Here is a 14,851-nt window from a genome sequence, read left to right on the forward strand (position 1 = left end):
TATGTCTTGATTCGCATTGCAAAAAATATCAGCAAGTGTACGTATGCGTGTGCTTTAATAAAAGCAAGCCTGTAATTAGTACATTTAATTTTGACATATGGAAGGCACAGTACTGCACGCCATTTCAGCCAGAAATATCTTCTCTCTGTAGGGCACCAGCTGGGATTTCTAACAGGCTACATTTGACAGGGGAGTTCCACTGCCAGCCAGTAAGCTGCGAGCTCCAGCAACGTGTCACACAAGAGAAGCATTTTCTCAGCCAATCCCCTGCCTCTGACAGAAGAACACAATACACTCAGAGCTCCATTGAGCGTCGCTTAGCGAGACGAATATGTGACCAGCCAATCAGCTGTGAGTTCCAGCATAATCTGAGAGAAGCCGTTCAACCAGCCAATCAGCTGTGAGTTCCAGCATAATCTGAGAGAAGCCGCTCAACCAGCCAATCAGCTGTGAGTTCCAGCATAATCTGAGAGAAGCCGCTCAACCAGCCAATCAGCTGTGAGTTCCAGCATAATCTGAGAGAAGCCGCTCAACCAGCCAATCAGCTGCGAGTTCCAAAATCATCTGACAGAAACTGCTCAGAAGGATGTCAGAGTATGAGATTGCATGCCACCGGCCAAACGCAGGAACAGAGATGCTGCGCTAGTGCATACTCTTTTGACAGAGGAAAGGGAGAGGGGATGAGATGCTGCAGAAAAGGAAGGGGAGAGAGAGGCACCCAGATGCTGAAGGGGAAGGAAGGAGAGGGGGAGGAGGAAATGGAATTCTGAGTGAAGAGGAAGGCTCTGGCTAAGTGCACATTATTTGGCTTTAAAGAAGAGAATTTGTGGGTTTATTCATACATTTACACAAAACGAGCGTTATTTATTAATTTGTTAAAATAGTCTAAAAATCTTTTTTCTCATTGTTTTAAAAGTAACTCTTACAACCTAAAGCATTAAGAGAGAGCTCAAAAGTCTTCTTTCTCAACCACCCTCCCCAACTCCCACACAGCCCAAGAACATCTTTTAATTTGTAGTCAATTATCCCAATTAAGAGAACAAGAGGAAGTTTGTCCTTACAAGATATTCTCATTAGTAAGTGACTTGGACTACACAATTTATTTGTGAGAAGCAAACACTACATAAAAGCATAAAACATACCATATAATCTTAAGGCTCTTTATATCATTCTAGTATTCTTAGTACCTTAGAAATCTTTAAATAACTAAACAAATCAGCAGTCCAGCAGTGAGAGGGTTGCTATCCAGTCTTTGCATTAAGTCTCACATACTCGTATCTCCCAGTTGGCAAGAGGTAGTGCACACGATCCTCCTCGATTCTATAAAAGTTGCCCAAATTTAGATGTGGGTCTCAGATCCCCACACCAATTAGTTAACAAGCCATTGACAATTATTGACATTAATTGGCAATGATTAGGATTTGCATGCAGATCTGTCTGCGAAACCTAAATTGCCTCGCACACAACTCCCCCCAAAAATTGTAGCTATGGGAGGGGCGTTCCCAATATTTAGGCATAGTTCTGGAATGCTAGGGTTATGTACCCAACTTGCATACCAGGATTTACAGCAAGTTTCAGCAGGCGGAAGACTTCGGGTCCAAAGTTAGGTGCGAGAAGCTATTGTATAAATGGTGCTCAGCCTACAAAGCCTTTATAGAATAGCACTTGGCTCAGATTCTTACCGTTGACTGAATCTGTGCCCTCAGTACAAAGAGCTCCTAGAATCTGATCTCTTGAGACAGCAGACTTGCAAGAGCCAAGGCAGTCAGAGAGGTATATAAAGGAGACCTACAGAGACATAGTAGAGAAGTCTGGCAGCTCCTACATTGTCTTGGATGAAGGTCACTGAAAAAGGAAACCATCACCTTGAAAAGGCAGGAACTGTCTTCCAGGGAATACAATTTCCTCTCATAGCAAGGATGTGCCTCCAGGGATTTCTGCCCAGGAGGGAAGGATTAGGACAGCTGTTGTAGGTGATTCGATTATTAAGCATGCAGGTAGCTGGATGGCTGGTGGATGTAAGGATCGTTTGGTAACTTGCCTGCCTGGTGCAAAGGTAGCGGACCTCACATGTCACCCAGATAAGATTTTAGATAGTGCTGGGGAAGAGCCAGCTGTCCTGGAACATGTGGGTACCAATGAAATAGGAAAATGTGAAAGCGTGGTTCTGGAAGTCAAATTTAGGCAGAAAGCCTAAATCTAGGACCTTTCAGAAATGTTCCCCGTTCCACATGGAGGTTCTAAAAGGCAAGATCTCCAGTCTCAATGTGTGTTTAAGGCGATGATGCAGGGATTAGGGACTTAGATTAGTCAGGAACTAGGCAACATTCTTGGAAAGGAGGGGGGAGAGCTATTCTGAAAGGACAGATTCTACCTTAACTGAGATGAAGTGGAGGCATAGCCTAATATATAGTACAGTGGACAGAGATCCTGGGGAACTGGTGGAGACAAAGACTGTGTCTGAATTCAAGAAAGCATGGGACAAGCACGTGGCATCACTTAGGGAGAGGAGGAGATAGTGGATGCTGTGGATGGGCAGACTGGATGGGCCACTTGACTTTAATCTGCCCTCATGTTTCTATAACCATAAAGCTCTATGATCTCACAATATAGGTATTAAGAGCCTTAGCCAATATGGAGAGAAGATAGTGGATAGTGTAGATGGGCAGTCTGGATGGGCCATTTGGCCTTTTTTCTGCCCTCATGCTTCTATAACCATAAAGCTCTATGACCTCACAATGCAGGTGCAAAGAGCCTTAGCCTAAAGGGAGAGGAAGAGATAATACTTACTATGGATGGGCAGAATGGATGGGCCTTTTGGCCTTTATCTGCCATCATGTTTCTGTTTCTATGCAGATACCGCTCCTTGTGATCCTGGGTAAATCACTTAACACTCTATTGCCCCTGGTACAAACCCCTCCCCCCAAAAAAAACAAAAAACAAAACTTAGATTGCGAGCCTACTAGGGACAGAAAAAGTACCTGCATATAATGTGTATAGCACTGCATATGTCTAGTGCTACAGAGAGGATGAATAGCAGTAGAAGTAGTTCGCGCTAACGGAGATGGAGCAGCTTTTCGAGTAGAACCTGGAGAAGTGCGTGACTTGGTGTGAGATACCAAGTTAGGGTATCCCAAGAAAGGCAACAGCAAGTCAGGATCCTTGAAAGGGAGAGAAGAGTAAGATCCCTTTCAGCTCATCTGATTGTGTAGGACACGACTAAAGTTCAGTGGAGTTTAATAGATTGACGGTTTAGGATTCAACAACAGACCCCGTGGAATGTAATCTGGAGGATATAATCTGCTCGTTTATTTAGGATGAATAAATAATTATTACATCCGGTGTCTGAAAGAAAAGGCTATTGGACACTTTTGAATAGCAATGCAATTTATGTCAACTGTGTGTGTGTGTAGGGGGGGGGGGTTGTGATATGTCTTGTTTGATGATTTATTTATGTGAATTTTGTATTAATAAAAAAGTGCAAATAATGAGAACCTATATATATATATAATAGCTTCCTTAAAATTTGGATATTAATCAATATCAACATGCATGAGAGAGATTTGCATATAATGGAGGACAAAGGCATGCAAATATGTCTCATGAATATTCATCGGGTATTTATTTATGTAGAAACATAGAAGATGACGGCAGATAAGGGCCATAGCCCATCAGGTCTGCCCACTCTACTGACCCACCCCCAAGTCTACTATCCTAGGGATCCCACTCCTGGTGACAGGTTCCCTTGGCTTAACCCTCTAAGGGATCCCACATGGGCATCCCGTTTGCTCTTAAATTCTTGCACGCTGTTGTATTTATTCAATTTTCTATACTGTTCTCCCAGGAGAGATCAGAACATTTTACCTGAATTTATTCAGGTACTCAAAACATTTATCCCTGTCTGTCCTGATGGGCTCACAATCTAATGTACCTGGGGCAATGAGGGATTAAGTGACTTGCCCAGGGTCACAAGGAGCAACGTGGGTTTGAACCCACAACCTCAGGGTTCCGAGGCTGTAGCTTTAACCACTGCACCACACTCTCCTGAAATCCCATCTGGCTGGAGGTCTCCCAGGACAGGTTTGAGAACCACTGCCTTAATTGAAGGGGGTTTAGGGGCTAAAATGACAGGGGCTGAATGCTCAGTAGATTTGTAATAAGCTCTGGATGGCGAAAGAAGCGTTTGCTGGTTGGCATCAAATGAATGAAGAAGTTTAGGAAACATTTGTTACTTTTGCTTTTACTGAAGTAATAATTTCATCAATTTTTACTACTTTTAACTATAAACATCAGATATAATGCAGTAAAAGTAATGCTTTGTATCTTGGGATTGCTAGTTCTAGAATACAAGCATTGCAAGTTATTCAGAATGATTCTAGGTGCATCTAATCTAATCTGATTCTTAGTCTTATATACCGAAGCATCTCCTAAAACTAGGAGCTCAATTCGGTTTACAAAATTAGATCACAAAGAAAAATCCATTAATATTCATTGGAGCTATAGCCTAAAAACTGATGAGACATAGTGGTTTTTAAGGTTTTGCGAAAAATCTGAAGAGATTTGAGCATCTAATGCCCCTGTTGAAATAACTGCATTGGCTACAACATCAAATTTTCTTATTAGTTCGTCAGGTTTTGTATACCACTACATCCTGGTATTTTAAGCAAGAATTGGCAAGGAGTTTGAGAGCTGAAACAGCGATGAAGTTCAAGGCGAGATATGCTGAAACCCGTCCAGCAGATTTCTCAAGAGCTGAACCACCTTTGCGGAACAATCTAGAGACCGTTTAAGAAAGAGCTGAAAACTCACTTTTTTTGTTGAGATTGATTGTGAAAGGATGGAGGAATGTGTAATGTGTGTTATTGACAGGTTTTATTATGTTGGCATGTACTCTGTGTAAGTACCGTAGGCGGAATTACAGTTTTTAAATAAATAAAAGAAGAAGCGAGACATAATTGATGATTTCTTGGTAAACCAAATGAAGCAGCAAAACTTGGCTGGTTTTGCCAATTCAAATCTTGTCACACAAACAGTTGCTGCTCGGGGAATACAGTTTATGAGAAAGGAGGATTTGCCTGTGTTCCCTGAAATGGTGACTGGTCTCCAGCCAAACAGAACTTTGAAGCAGAGATGACGCTGAAGCTGGTTGCAATTCTTAGTGAACAGACATACAGGGTGTCCACAAAGTCTCTTTACAATTTCAAAAGATTACTAAAAAGGCAATTGATGAGAAATGTTAATCAGATTTATCCTATGTACTCAGTCATTATCAAAGTTTGTAATCACATTGCATTTGGGTATTTCAGGTGCCCTGTTGATGAAAGAGAGGCTGTTGAATAAACCCTATAAAAATGGCTACTCAAGAAAAGGCACAATGTGTATCATGGTTTATTTAAACAAAATCGGATTCGAAGACTCAGCAAAACTACAGGACTAAGTATGGAAAACATCCATGTCCGTCAATTCATGCATGACACAAGAAATTTATGGAGACAGGGACAGTATTGGATAAAGAAAGGAGTGGACGACAAAGAATATCGGAGGAAAACTTTGATCGTGTAAGACAATCCTTTGCTCGTTCTCCTTCAAAATCCATCCGTATAGAGGTGTATTAAATGAGGCAAAAAACCCTTCAATATCTACTCCTCATTTTGTAATAATTTCCATAGATTTGTCTATTCATTTGTTTTTTTTAAATAAAATCTCGAAATTGTAGAGACTTTGTGGACACCCTGTATATCTCTATCCTAACTGAGTGCTGGCCAGCCCATGGAACATTTTGCTTTGGGTGACCATCCACTGGATTGATAAAGAGTCTTTACAGAGGAAGTCTGGCCTTAAGAAGATTGAAAGATTCACACCCTTTTGACATTCTTGCATCAGTTCTCAAAGACAGGGTTCGTCATCAGAAGAAAAATTACAACTGACAATGATTCCAACTTTAAGGACATAAGAGTTGCCATACTTGAACAGACTGAGGTCCATCAAACTCGATATCCTGCTTTCAAAAAGGAGTAAATAAATGAACTCTTGCTCCACCTGTGCTCATCAAACTGCAGTCCCTCCAATGTTCTTACTTTTTAACTTCCTTGTTCTTCACTACCTGTAGACTATCCACTCTGTCTTCATCAAGCTTACCTCTTTGCCCAGTCAATATTCAATTAGCGCAGTCAGTGAATTAACCTGGATAGTCAAATCCAGGCCATGTCCAGGCAACCCCACTGAATATCATGCCAGCAAATGTTAGTTGCTGGGTCTTATGTGGACTTCCATCAATATTTAGGCAAGAACCACATAAGACACTTGTATGCAACCCTTTTAATTATCATCCAGAACCTGCTTAAGGAAAGCAGGTGCCCTCACCACCTCCAAGTTTCTCCTCCCTTCCCCATGCTCTGGATCCCCCCTCTCTTTCACCACCAAATTTAGGAATCTCCTGCGACCCTCATCCCTAGGAAGCCCCAACCAACCCCCTCCCACCCCCAACCCTAGGCTTGCTTTGGACATCCCTAGTAATCTAGAAGGTCCTAGAGGCAAACCTGATGCTCACTTGTACCTGCCCATCATACTCTGGTCTCAAAATAGCTGTGCAACCTCTATCAGCAGTCTCACACTACTAGTGAGTATCATGAGATTGCCACTAGAGGGGGTAGCAGTCATTTTGAGGCTAGAGCCTCAACATACAGGAACAAGTGAGCATCGATCCTACTCATAGGACCTCTTAAATCACCAGGGATATCAATGGTAGCCCTAGGAGGGACTACAGGGGTGGGGGGAAGGGACTTAGTTAGAAGCCTCCTGTCTTCAGGGGTGAAAGGGAGGAGAATCTGGATCAGGGGGGAAGAAAGGGCACCAGAAACTTTAATTTGCTATTCAGAAGTTAACTTGACTCTGGCCAATATTCAGGCAAGTGCCTGGTTAGCTTGGTGATTAACGTTAGGACAGCTTTTTTTGCTGGACAGTGCAGGGTGATTAGTGTTGACATCCAGCACTGGATATGCGATTTAACTGGGCAAGAGGCTCGCTTGTTTGCTTTGCATATTGACTGTGCATCTTCCTGTTTTGCTTGAGACTTGGCTTGTCCCGGAAGTGTCAGCTTCTGCCAAGGAGGTTACTTGATCTCCCATACTCTTTGCTTCGTTGGCCATGGCAGTGCTGTTAGGCTGCCATTCTTTTCTTGCTGTAGGTTTCACTTTCCATCCCTTCCTCCACCTCAATCTCAGTCCTTTGAAGTTCACTCCACGACCCTTCCAGGTACTGTCTCTTATCAACCCTCTGATAAGTTTCTCTCTCCTTTCCTCAGACCAGGAAAACTCAGACAGACTTTCCAAACCCAATAGTTTGTTCAGGTTTTGGAAAGCCCTGACGAGCTTGGGTCGCATTTGGAGGGCTTCTGAGCATGTGCCGATGATGTCACACACATCTGTGCATGCTCGAAGCCCTCTAGACGCTGCCCAGAGATTAGGGAAAAAGAGACGAGGCTTTGTAGGGGTGGGGTTGAGGGCAGAACTGGGTGTGGCTGGAGGCGGAACAGGACAAGGCGATGTGTCCAGGTTTTTGCATCTCAAAATATGGCAACCCTACCTCAGATTCTCCTCATTCTTGGGTGCTATAACATTCATGCCAATGACACCTCTGACTCTTAATCCTCTCTTGCTTTAACCTCCAGTGGTGCTCCATTACCACTTCTCATTAGGGGGCCACTGCCTTGATTTTGTCTTTTTATCCATGCTCAGACTTCTCCACCTCAGTTCTTCCCTTGTCTGAACATCATCTGATAATTTTCACACTTAGAAGAAAAAAAGAGGGAAAAACAAAATGATATTGATGACCTTTATCCAACTACCAGTGACAAATAAGACAAGGGCTCGCATTCAAAATGATTTAACTGGGCAGGACAGGATATACTTGGTGAGCAGGGCAGTACGGATATCCAAGGGTACTTAACTTTACGGTATGCATTCACCGGTTAGTGTTGGGATGGTCCCAGGGCGGCCTCTGGGCTGAGCTGGAAGTTCTGCAGGCACTAGTCATATTTGGTTCTGTTGCCCACTTAGCTAACTGGGCATGCAAAACCACATAAACAAGCTGGTTAGCTAGGCAGGTATGGCACAGAATACTTGTAATGCCCACATAACTTCCATGCAGTGCCACAGACCCCCCCCTCCCCTGTCCTCTTCCCCAAATTCTGTGGATAACGCTGTCACTCTTCCTGTGTCCTCTGCTTGTGACCTTAGGGTCATCTTTACCTCCTCCCTCTCTTTCTTTGCACATAGTGTCAGAATTGAAGCATGAATAGGACAAAAACACAGGGAATTTGGTGGAAGGTGCTTGAGATGACAGACTGAGTACAGGCAGAGTCTTTACCTGCTAATAATTATCTTCACTGAAGACCATAATCCAATGTCAAGCACTGTTGGGCAACCCATCCTCTCTCTGCCTCTAAGAATGCCACAAACAATTCAGGGAGAGGGAAATTTTCAAAGCCTTATTTCCATAGGCAAAATGTCTTTTTACCCCCCAAAATAGCTTTGAAACATGCTCTCCCTACATCCGAGTGCTGTGTGCACTTTATTTGGCAAGAATTTACTGTTAACAGTATAGAGAGGAAGCACGCATGTTTCGAATGGCAGCCCAGTGAGAATCTGTGGATTGCTTTTGTTCATTTGTCTTATGCTGTTCTGCTTATAATTGTATATACATTCAGATTCGCAAATGGTTTCACACTGATAAAGCTAGCATATGTTGAAGCAAACATTTATCTTAATCATACGAAATAATTACGGGATTAGATAAAGGGCCAACCTCATCCATCAGAATTGAATACCGAATCCTAAGGAAGAGATGATCACAGCTACTGCCTCTGCTGCTGGGTGACCAGGACGGGACGTGATGCTTACATGCCCTGGACATCGCTAACTTCTGTTGCCTCATGCACCCAGCCAGGGTGTAAGTTTATAACCATGTGCAGGAATTAAGAACCAGAGGGTCAATCTTCAACCAGCAGCACTCAAACCTTTGCTGACCGCCTCCAGTGTAATGCCCGGAAATCCAATGCCAAGCCATATCTGTTAGCGTTCCTCTGGACCTCTGCTGTACTATTTCCTTGTTTTGCCTCCATTTTTTATTATGCTACATGCTAAAAGGGTGCTTAAACTTCTAACCTCCACTAAACAAACTTCTATTCCTGTACTGCAAAAGCTTAAGTGATGCACTGCTAGGACCAGAACTGATCTACAAAATCCCGAGTGGAGTAAAATGGGTACAAGTGGATCGATTTTACACTCTGTCAAAAATTGCAAAGACTAGGGGACACTCGATGAAGTTACAGGAAAATGCTTTTAAAAGCAATAGGAATAAATATTTTTTCACTCGGAGAAAAGTTAAGCTCTGGAGCACGTTGCCAGAGGTTGTGGTAAGAGCGGATAGCGTAGCTGGTTTTAAGAAGGGTTTGGACAAGTTCCTGGAGGAAAAGACCATAGTCTGTTATTGAGAAAGACATGGGGGAAGCCACTGCTTGCCTTGGATCAGAAGCATGGAATGTTGCTACTCTTTGGGATTCCGGAATCTTGCTATTCCTTGGGATTCTGTATGGAATGTTGCTACTCCTTGGGTTTTGGCCAGGTACTAGGGACCTGGATTGGCCACCGTGAGACTGGATTGGCCATCAGGACTACTGGTCTTGATGGACCATTGCTCTGATTCAGTGAGCCTGTTCTTATGATTAAAGAAGGACCTTGGGAGAGCTTGGACCTTGAATCTTCACTCTCTCCTCTGATATGTAACCCACCCCCTGACCAGCAGGATCGATGGGTGTGGCAGAAGCCAGACCGACTGTGGAAGTGGCTACTAGCAGGAGAGGGCTCCACTTCAAGTTAACAGCTTCCAATATCAATCCAACCTAAACACAAACAAAAGTGTAGCTTATAATCAAGAACTACCAAAATTTTTGTTAATATGCAATCCAATTCCACATTACCAATGTACTCTTCCCACCCCAACCCTTCCCTCCTTGATCTCCTATTTGAGTCATGAGAACTCTAAAGTAGATAATTCTCTCCTCGCTATATGTTATGCTGTGATTCCCTTAAGCTGTCTCTGTTGAAGATGAGGGTCCCAAATATTACCACATCTTAGCAGTTGTCCTTTTTTTGTGCAGTCATTTTTGACGTTAAACAGGCATAATCCATCTTATGTAAAACTGTCTCCATGTTTGGTGTATTCACTTTTTTCCACAAATGAGCCAATAAAAGTTTTGCAGCCAAAAACATGTGTGGCTAATTTGTCGGACATTGGTGGACATCCAGACGGTTCTGCTGTGAATGGTCGTTTAAAATGTATAAATTCCCAGTATCGCCCAACGCCTTCTAACATGATTGGGCAGCTGAGCACCCCCACCAAATATGAAAAAAAGTGTCCCAACCCCCACACCGGCACCAGCACTCTGATAAACATCTTTTGAAGCTTCAGTGGAGTATAGGATCATCTGTAAAGGATTTTAAATCCATTTTCTATAATTCTGCTGAAGATAGACACCTTTAGCACATGTTAAAATATTTATTTATTAAAAGATTTCTCAACCGCCTATTCCAAGGCATAAAACAAACGAAATTTGTACAAACATCAAAGATTACAGATCATAGCGCTCCCTAATATATTAATCCAAAAACCAGAATAAATCAGAATCATCATTCATTGGAATGCTTCTATAAAAAGTGTAGTCTCGAGCATTTTCTTAAACTTCTGAATAGCAGAGAGAGCTCTTTGCGGTCCAGTTAATTTGTTACAGAGTTACTCCTATGATGGAAATAGCAGAAGATCTCGTAGTCTCATAGTGCACTTTTGAGAAGTCCATCAACGACAATCGATCGCGCCCTATATCTTCCACGAAGATGAAAGATCATATGTTTGGTGTATATCCCTTTCCCATATGTCTGTATAATATACACTAGGGATGTGTTTTCCCAATAGAGCTCGATAAAGGTGTGATATTCCACACTTATTCGCCCCAGAGTGTAGCGCTTGTTCCAAAGTAGTCTCAGCTAGTATCAATTCTTTGATGGTAATGTTGAATAACCTTGAAAGAGATTTGGGTGTACTGGTGGACACAACAATGAAGTCAACAGCACAATGTGCAGCAGCCGCGAAGAAGGCAAACAGAATGTTGGGTATTATTAAGAAGGGTATTACGACCAGAACGAGAGAAGTCATTCTGCCGTTATATCGGGCAATGGTGCGCCCACACCTGGAGTACTGTGTTCAGTATTGGTCACCGTACCTTAAGAAGGATATGGCAATACTTGAGAGGGTCCAGAGGAGAGCGACACGAATGATTAAGGGCATGGAAAACCTTTCATACACTGAAAGATTGGAGAGACTGGGGGCTCTTCTCCCTGGAAAAGCGGAGACTCAGAGGAGACATGATAGAGACCTACAAGATCATGAAGGGCATAGAGAGAGTAGAGAGGGACAGATTTTTCAAACTTTCAAAACATAAAAGAACAAGAGGGCATTCGGATAAGTTGGAAGGGGACAGATTCAGAACGAATGCTAGGAAGTTTTTCTTCACCCAGCGTGTGGTGGACACCTGGAATGCGCTTCCAGAGGACGTAATAGGACAGAGTACGGTACTGTAGTTCAAGAAAGGATTGGACCATTTCCTGCTGGAAAAAGGGATAGAGGGGTATAGATAGAGGGCTACTGCACACGTCCTGGACCTGTTGGGCCGCCGCGTGAGCGGACTGCTGGGCACGATGGACCTCGGGTCTGACCCAGCGGAGGCATTGCTTATGTTCTTATGTTCTTAAGCCACTACCCGACTATCTTCTCACAGCTGATCCAATGTACGTAGCGAAGATTGTGCAAAACCTGGGGCATACAATATCACTGTTGAAAGAAAATTGGTTTTCTCAGGAAAGAATGTGTCTCGCAAAGTCAGCGAGGTATATAGTGGATCTCCCATATAGCTAGTCAGATTTTTAGTCCATTTCACTCCTGGAGGTTTAGATCACAATCATTTTCAAAGCTTGAATGCGCCCCATCCAAGAGAGGTTAAGTCCCTTCCAGCGTTCCAGGGGAGGCAAATTTAGATGGAAGAAATCTGTAAATTTCTGTGATACATGTAACCCTAGATATTTAATACTTTCCGATGCCCACTGAAATGGGAATCTATCCTGTGGTGCATCAATATTTAAGAGCTCTGACTTGACCCTGTTTATTTGAAAATCTGATATGGAATTATTTATTTATTCATTTTCTTCTCTATCCCGCTGTCCCCAAAGAGCTCAAAATGACTTACAGGTTAAACATACGTATTATAAGCCTGTAAACTTTCCATGAAGGGTTAGAAATATCTCATCAGCAAACAACATAATAGTGTGAGTCTCCCCTCCACAGCGTATACCAGTTATGTCTCTATTTATTTATTTAATTTGTTTACCATAGATACAGTTTTTATCCTAACTTGACACATAAGAATAGTCCATCTAGCCCAGTATCCCGTCTTCACAGAGGCCAATCCAAGTCACAAGTACTTGGCAAAAACCCAAATAGCAGCAGCTTTCCATGCCACCGATCCAGGGTATACTAGGAATCTAATACCACTATACATAATATACAGTTTACAGGTGACTCTTATCAACTGTAGCAATGGCTCTATTGACAGAGCAAAAAAGGGGAGCGGAGACCATGTACAGCCTTGGCACGTGCCTCAAAATTAGTAGTATATTGCCATTTATTTTCAAACAAGATAAACGTAAGTTAACAGCTCTGCCAAGGATGGACGCACTGGAGTCACAGCTCAATCTCCGGCGGAGGTGATGCTGGAAAGCATTTGGAAGGTCCTAAGATGGAAAATATTTCTTCACTCAACTTGTTAAGAACATAAGAATTGCCGCTGCTGGAATTCGTTGTTGGAGAATATGGTGGAAATCAGCAGGGTTTAAAAAAGGTTTGGATAATTTCCTAAAAGAGACGTCCATAGGCTATTATTGAGATGGACTTGGATAAGCAGCATAAAATCTGTTTTACTATTTGGGATCTTGCCAGATACGAGTTGTGACCGGGGTTGACCAATGCTGGAACTTGGGATACTGGGCTTGTCTGTCCCTGTATGGCAGCTCTTATGTTTTTATGTCTTTTATATGGTCTCCTTCTGAGATCATTACTCCTTCAATTTTAAAGAAATATTTTTCCTGTTTTGGACCCTTCATACATTCCTTTATAATACAAAGTCTCAACACTGGGATTTTGCCTCGGCCATGGAAAACCGCCACAATACTCCCCATAATAAAGGATCGTAAAATAAGCCTAGAGGACCCTGCGAATTACCGTCCCATTGCCAACATCCCTTTTTTGGCAAAAATTACCGAAAGAGTAGTATTTAACCAACTGTCGGACTTTGTAGAATCCACCAACGTATTACATCCTAATCAAACCGGTTTTAGGAAAAATCACAATACTGAGTACTCATTAATAGGCCTCACCACTAACATTATCTATAACCTAGATCATCATAACTCGGTTATACTCTTTTCCCTAGACCTTTCGGCAGCATTCGACACTATTGATCATTCTCTTCTCCTAGACAGATTAAAAACCATAGGCGTCTGTGACTTAACATTACAGTGGTTTACTTCTTTTCTATCCAACCGATCATCTACGGTACACTTTAATAATACAATTTCTAAACCTTTCTCACACAACTACAGAATTCCTCAGGGCTCTATTTTGTCTCCCTTACTTTTCAATATTTTTCTTTCACCTTTACTAAGTCTAAGTCAATCAATAGGCTTTGCTACTTACGCTTACGCAGACGACATTCAATTAACTCACCCTTTTAACCCCGAAAATTCTAATGAAATACTTCTAATTAACCAAAAATTAGAAAAAATAAAAAATTGGCTTACACAAAATAGACTAGCTTTAAACATAACAAAAACTAAGACATTACTCTTCCTAATGAAACAGGGGTTAAAACTATCGGCTCCATTTATAATTGATAACACAATCATAAGTTTAGTATCATCACTAAAGATACTCGGGGTTATCATCGATGACAAATTTTCTTATCAAGATCACATCAGTAATGTAGTTAAATGTTGCTTCTATCGTTTGCGTTTCTAGAACCCAAATCCTTAAACATTTTAATACATTCTCTTGTCATCGCTAAACTAGACTATTGCAATTCGCTATTGTTAAACATCACTCAAAAGGAAAAAAAACGTTTACAAATAATCCAAAATACGGCAATTAAAATTATTCACAATGGAAAAAAATATGACCATGTAACTCCCTTTTTAATAGACTCGCACTGGCTTCCCATTAATCAACGTATAACATATAAAATATTGCTCCTAGTATTTAAAACACTATCTACCAACGAACCTCAATTTATAGACCGGTTACTAATTCCACACAACACGACTCGTTCTCTTCGATCCACAACTCAAGGGTTGCTTATGATTCCTTCCTTGAAAATTATTGGAACCAGACGTCATGACATATTTTCAGTCATGGCCCCTCTTACCTGGAATGCCCTGCCTTTATACATAAGAGAAATTAAAGACCTCAATATATTTAAAACCAATTTAAAAACTTTTCTTTTTAAAGCTTCCTTTAATTTTTAAACAATCCATTTTAACAATTTTATCCCAATCCTTATGTTTGCTCCCTATTTGGCTTTTCCTTTCTTCTCATCTGAATAATAGTAATTTTGTAACTTTTTCCCTCTCTTTTCCCTTCCCTTATGTATCTGAGTCTGTCTGTTTTGTCAGTTTGTTTTTATCCCCTTTTAAAGCTGTATAACGTATATTTTATTGTTACTCGCTTAGTATGTAATAAGCGATTTATC

The 14,851-nt window shown here is 41.7% G+C and overlaps 1 protein-coding gene across 1 annotated transcript in view; it reads right to left on the reverse strand.

The window, feature by feature from the left end:
• ANKS1B (ankyrin repeat and sterile alpha motif domain containing 1B) overlaps nt 1-14,851 on the reverse strand; it is a 178,056-nt gene that overhangs the window by 90,123 nt on the left and 73,082 nt on the right. The window lies entirely within an intron of this gene.

The sequence above is a fragment of the Geotrypetes seraphini genome, chromosome 7 (genome assembly GCF_902459505.1).
Source record: "Geotrypetes seraphini chromosome 7, aGeoSer1.1, whole genome shotgun sequence".
Taxonomy (NCBI): Eukaryota; Metazoa; Chordata; class Amphibia; order Gymnophiona; family Dermophiidae; genus Geotrypetes; species Geotrypetes seraphini.